We start from the raw sequence: 6,926 nt of genomic DNA, 5'->3' as shown, positions 1-6,926 counted from the left end.
TCTATGGGTTTGGATAAATGTATAATGAATGATATATTCCAGCATTATGGTATCATACGGAGTATTTTCACTGCTCTAAAAATCCTCTGTACTCTTTGCCTATTGATCCCTCTTCTATCCCCAACCCCTGGCAATCACTGACCTTTTTACTGTCTTCAAGTCTTACCTTTTCCGGAATGTCATATAGTTGGAATCATACAGTATGTAGCCTTTTTAGATTGGCTTCTTTCACTTAGTAATATGCACTTAAGATTCATGGCTTGATGGCACATTTTGTTTTAGCGCTGAGTGGTTTTCCATGCTCTGGATGTATTACAGTTCCCGAAGGACATCTTGGTTGCTCCCAAGTTTTGGCAGTTTTGAGTAAAGCTGCTCTAAACATTTGTGTGTAGGATTTTGTGTGAACATGTTTTCAACTCCTTTGAGTAAATACCAAGGAGCACGATTGCTGGATCATAGGTAAAAGTAAAAAACTTTACCCCAAATTGCTAGAATCAGGGAAGGGGAAGAGAAATTGGAGAGAAAGGACTCGGTGGTCCAGGCGAGGCGCCTGCTTTGGTGTCTCCCCGCCTCGGCTTCTGGACTGCCTTCTCTGCCACTCTGCTCACTCGCATGATCTCCCCTTCTCAGAGGCTCAGTTACTCACCTGCCTCAACTAGGTTGTTCCCATGTTACATGACACAGTGTCAGTAATGGACTGGTGTGAGGCTAGCCGATTCCTTTCCTCCTGTTTCTTTCCTCCCTTCCTGCTCATTCTTTAAAAGCCCAGATGGGAATCAGAACCAAGGGAGAGCCAATACCTGGATCGCCTGGGATAGGTTTCACTGAAAGAAATATTTTTCTAAAATAGATTATTTTAAGGAACCTGTAATCCCCTTACCCCCAGCCCCAATTTATCTATGATCTTTCTGATGGGGCTCTGCCTCGGAGCACTGAACTCTTAGTCTAGAGTCTGGATAGAAGAAGTGAGGAGCTGCTTGCTTGCTTTTCCTCCCTCTAGCAGCGGTCCCCGACCTTTCTGGCACCAGGGACTGGTGCCCCTATGAGAATCTAATGTCTGATGATCTGAGGTGGAGCTGAGGCGGTGATGCTAGTGCTGGGGAGCGGCTGCAAATACAGATGAAGCTTCACTCGCTCACCCACCACTCACCTCCTCCCGTGTGGCCCAGTTCCTAACAAGCCTTGGACCAGTACTGTTCCGTGGCCCGGGGTTTGGGACCCCTGCTCTAATGTACTCACATTGCCCAGTTCTGCTCACTTCGCAACAAACACAAGGATGAGAGGCCTCACTGACTTTTTTTCTTGATGGTTTAAGAACTCCTAATTTTACTTACTGCAGCTAAGCCAAAACGATTATTTGAGGGGTTATTTAATCATATACTAATCTCCTCTTCTCCTCATTCTATTTTGAAAATACTGACATCATCAGAAAGCCATCCTCAATGTTAAGGTTTGAAAATGCTATCAACCAAAGCTCTAAGAATTCAGTATTATTGCTGTGTGTGAATCTAAATATTGGGGAACCATCTTTATTTTCATTCTTCATTCAGTGAGAGCATGTGGGGAAATTGCAAACACAGGGCATTTTGTAGTTTACTTTTGTGTCCAGTCTGTCCAGCTGGTCCACATCATGATTAACAGTGCAAAGGTTTCTGGACTTGGAAGGCAAAGAAAGCTCACAGATCTGGTCCCGCCAAGCTTCAGGAAGACAAAAAACAAAACAAAACAAAACAAAAAACAAAAAAACACTTGCTCTAACAGAACACAAACTTGGGGGCATCGTGAATGGTTGAGGCTGTAAGAATGACATATATAACGACAAATCGACTTTTTGTAATATATTTATTGATGCTAAGATATTTTTTCCCAGATAGTTTAGGACACTTAGTTGATAGAAATGTACAACTTAAATAGTGAATTCTTCTTTTTTTCTTTAAGTACTTGGTGATGGATGTGCAGCTGATGGTGGGAGGGCGCCATCATCATTCTGACATGGACCCTGAAGAGTATGTTTTTGCTGCTCTGAACATCTACTTGGATATAGTTGAAATTTTCTTTTTTATTTTACAATTGATAGGACTGGTACGGTAGTTATATGGCCAAGGCTGGCTTGTGTTGGAAGGAAGGAAAGAAGGACATCTAAGAAGTGTTGCCAGGCTCAGACATGCAGAGGTTACCACTTCATAAGCTCTTTTATTTTAAAAAATATTTTTAAATACATATTTTTTTTTTCAGATGAAAGCAAGCATTCAGTAGATGGTAGCTACAGCTGTTATATTTTTCATTCTATTGTCACATTGCTAAACTTTTTGGGGGACATTTCTGATATTTATTAATTCAAAAGATATCAAAAACTCGTAAGATGCCCATTACTTTGTTGAAGTTTTCCAGGCACTATTTAAATATGTAAACAACATTTCTCTGTGTGAATAAAATTGATTACAGAAACCTATATTTATTCCATTCTCTTGATTTGGACATTCGGTGGAAATATTATGGCACAGTCTGACTTTTTTTTTTTAAGAGTAAGGTAAACCAGAGAATCTTGCCTTTCTTCTGGATTCCAGCGTCAGACTGGAGAGAATAATCGTATCTACCTGGTAGGGCTCAGAGAGGATTAATGAAGCTAATGTACATGAAGAGCTCACGATGGAGCATTATCTGCTGTTATCACCGTCCCACCTATACTTCTGGGCTTAACCACATCCTCTGATTGTCTGGGATGACCGGCCTCCTTGGAAGCTTCATAACCTTTTAAAAAATTGTTTTAACTTTAATTGTAATAAATTACACATAACGAAATTTATCATCTTAACCGGTTTTGAGTGTACAATTCAGTAGCATTAAGTACACTCACATTATTGTGCAACCAATCTCTAGAAATTTTTCATCTTGCAGAACTGAAACTCCATATCTATTAGTCAGCAGGACGTCCCACGCATTTTGTACTGACTTATGTGTTTACACATATCTTATGTAACTGGTTTGATTATGTTCCTAAAGGACACAGCCTAGGCAGAGTTTTACAACCCTCCTGGATTCTCACACCTTGTTGATGAGAAAAATTTTCCAGAGATGTAAAAGCTCACACCGTCAAATCCATCCAAATGAACCTACATCTACATCCCTGCCTCACTTGTTTCTAGTTCCAGGGGTTGGTCCAGCCAGTCTCTGGTGCTTGCCCGTTAGGAAGAATGTAAGTCACGTCTGCAGGATAAACAAAGGCACAGAACGGACTCACTGCTGTTGTGCTTCAGGTGGTCCAGGGAGGTGTTAGAAAAAAAGATTTATGGGGAGGGATGGTTGTGCCAGGTGTTGGAGGACCTTAACATTCAGGCTCAGGACATCAGACTATCTCGTAGGCATAAGGTTTTGGTTGCGGTATCATGGCGAAGACACTGCTTTAGGAGAATTATTCTGGTCACGCTGGGTGGGTTAGTATGGAGAAGAAAGGTATTAGAGAGAGGGAGGTTGTCTGAGGTTAATGCAATAACATACACTTAAAGCACAAAGGACGAACTAGGATGATAAATGAGGTAGAATGAATCAATCATATGTGATCAAGATAATGGACAAAAAGGCTTGGTGAGAGTTGATGTGCATTTGGATGGATCTGTAGGGATAAGGAGAATTAAGGATGTCCCAGAATTTACTGTGGATAATTGCCACTAGAATAAGGCCATCTTAAGAAGAAGAAAGGAGGAGATGGCTTGGGGAGTTATGAGGTAAAGTGATAAACCTAAATTTAGATACTTTGAATATGTGGAAATAGTAGAAGTGCTAACCGGGCAGAGTTTTGGAGGCAGGAATGGATGTCGTGGAAGGAGAGGCCAGACCCTGAGAGACTCAAGTCTGGCTCTTCTACCTCTGGAAGGAAACTCAGGGACAGGCAAAACTTGTGTGTTTTTGCTTCCCATCTCTGCTCCCCCTTCACTTCCAGGATAGGGGAGATTTTGGATATGTTTGAAGGCAGAAGGAAATGAAGCTACTAGAAACAGGGAAAACCGAGAGTGAGTAGGGAGAGGAGATGGCTTTGGACGGGCCGAGGGCCCTTTTCTTCCAAAACTAGAGAGAAGGACTAAGACATTCACTCGTGCCAGCCTCTTTTGAAGTGGAAGAGAGGAGACTTTGAGCAGAGAGAGCAGGGAGGAAGGAGGCCTGCAGAGCCCGTGTTGGGGGACTGGAGTCTGGAGAACCCAGATCTGCCTGGCCACGGCTGGGCATGTGGGAGTCAGCCAGAGCAGGCTGGGATAATCCTTCCTCCTTTATCAAAAATATAAGAGGAAACAAGTGAGTAAAGCGAAGGAGCTGCTCAAAATGGCCACAGTCAAGAGCAAAGAGTTCCACTTTGGAAATCATTTGAATCGCGGATTATAATAATTCTGTGATGACTATGGACAGGACAGCGTAATTCCTTTATCATCAATCTGAAATGGATTGATTGGTCGGAGATTTAGACTTGGGCTAGCCTTGTCAGCGCAGTCTGCGATGCTATGGTAATGCAAATTAGGTAGACTATATTAGAATTAGACTGCAAAATAAAGACTGTGGAAATAAAAGGCTAATTGGGGCAAAAAGTTTGAGTCCTTCCAGTGAGGAGTTCAGTTCTGGTTCTCCAGAGGTCCAGAGTTAATTGTAAGGTAGTCCAACGTGGAACTCAAGTGAACACTGACCGGGCAAAACAATTTGCAACTCCCATTTGTTTTTTTGTTTTTTTTTTGCTGGGGCCAGACATTTGTGTTATAGCTTTTCTGTGATTCCTTTTTATCCCAGCAATTGCTTTAGAATGTTTCTGCCATTTCCCTGGTCCCCTAAAGGAAACCAGGTGCCAATAGAGGCAAATTTTGAGTGAACTAAACCTTCAAAGTGCAATTCTGAAATTGTTAATAGTAGTGTAAATCTCTAAAATTGGTGCAAGCTGAGCCTCTGGATAGCCAGACACTTCTTGCCCTCCTGTTTATTATCCAAATTGCAGCCAGTTGGAGAGATGTAGAACTGAGAGGAGCTGACAGATCATAGTAGACTTGAGGTCAGTAAAATATCCCGGGGTTTCCTGAGCCAAATGCCTCTACCTTTCAGGACTCAAAAAGCTACCACTTCTACAAAGGGGGGTTCCTGACATGAGATTAACGTGTCCCCTCCACAGACGTTAGAGACGCCAAAGTGTGGAAGAACTTTGCTGGAGGAAAGACAGACTGAACCCAGAACCGAAACCACAATTTACAATATACACACAGCAAACGCAGAACAACTTTGAACTGGCCCTTGAGCAAAATGAAGATTATGGAATCGTAAGGGCCATACCCTGTGAGAGAATCTTACAGAGATAGGGGAGAAAAAGCAGCAAGCCTGATTTGGAGAAAGTGCTTACAGGGAAAACATTATCAAGGTATTATATGGCTTGGTACTAATTCTCCTAACACGAACATTATGTATATGAACGGTTCATTTACATAAGGAGTCAGAAAACTAAGGCTCCTGGGCCAAATCCAGTCTGTTTTTATAAACAAAGTTTTATTGGAATTTAGCCACAGCCATTCATTTGTTAGCTGTGGATGCTTCTGTGCCACAGCAACAGAATGGGACAGTAGTGAGAGACTGTATGGCCCATGAAGTCTAACATAATTATTATCTGGCCTTTTACAGAAAACTTTGCCAACCCCTGATTTATATAATTAAAATGTTAAGATCCTAATAGTTGAATTGACAAGCACAATGTGTTTGAACTGATTTTTATTGAAGTATAAAAGCTATTATAAATTGCTTCAGGAAGTTGGTTTTTGGTAACTGCCAGATAAGCACTGTTAACTGAGAATTCTGCTATGTATAAAACATAGATGTAGGAAGTACATCCGTCTGTCTGTCCATCCTCTTTTATAATTACAACACTTGGTAACTCTAGCATATTTTGCTTTTAAGTTCTACAGAATTTACATAATTACTTATGTAGAGTAAGTTCTATCTTAATCAATCTATTTGCTCCCAGGGAAGCCTTTCGAGTCCGAACCGCTTCAGTGTCTGGCATGAAGGTCAGGGGCCATCTCCAGCATGGATGAACTGCGCAGGGAGAAGGATAAGGAAATTAGATGGACTCTTCTGGTCTCTCTGGAATTCTTTATCACAGCTCTTCATTTCTAGATTTAACTAAATTTACGGATCTCAAATCTTTTGAATTTAAGTGCAAGCACTATAGTCACACACGCCTATGGGATTACCTGCTGTTTCAGCTTAGCCCTATCTCCACTACTTCAGTAGTTTCTTTTTGTGTTTATAATCTGTCATTACTACAGCAAAGTCCTGAAGAGAGGAGTAACCTCTGAAATGTGAGCAAGTAGAAGAGAAAGAGACTTAAGAGCTTATCCAGCAAAAAACCTGGGAGGACCCTCTAAGGCTTCTGTGTCTGGATGTCTTAGCAAACATTCCTGCGTGTATACCTGCCAAAGGCTTTGGTCTCAAAGTCATGGTGAATTAATTCCACACAAGAAAGTAAGGTTAGCTGGAAAGCCTGAGGTTTCGCATATTCTCCTGGCATCAAGAAAATCTTCCTGCGTACAATAGGGACGCGCTGGCCCATTTGTTCCTTCACTTAAGTTTCTGCTGTCCTAGCACCACATTAGGCATTCCCATTGTCTCAGCAATGTTCTCCACCACACACAGCCTGTTGTGTGAGTCTATTGTATGTGCCATTACATAGTGGTGATGACTTGATTAAAAGAAATTCTAACGCTTCTATGACAATCTTTCGATTTGGGCATTTAGTGAGGACTCTGAACAAGACACGCTTGTTAGGGTCAGCCAATCAAATGAGTAGATTCATTTGTTTTCAATATTAGAAATTCATCTTTTGAGAAGAGAGTCCACAACTGGAAAATCTGTCAGGAGTGGTCCCAGATGCAAAGATGTGTAGCGTATTTGTGAATCGACTC

Source organism: Pteropus alecto, unplaced genomic scaffold (assembly GCF_000325575.1).
Source record: "Pteropus alecto unplaced genomic scaffold, ASM32557v1 scaffold21, whole genome shotgun sequence".
Classification (NCBI taxonomy): domain Eukaryota; kingdom Metazoa; phylum Chordata; class Mammalia; order Chiroptera; family Pteropodidae; genus Pteropus; species Pteropus alecto.
Note: the sequence above shows the minus strand (reverse complement) of the source record.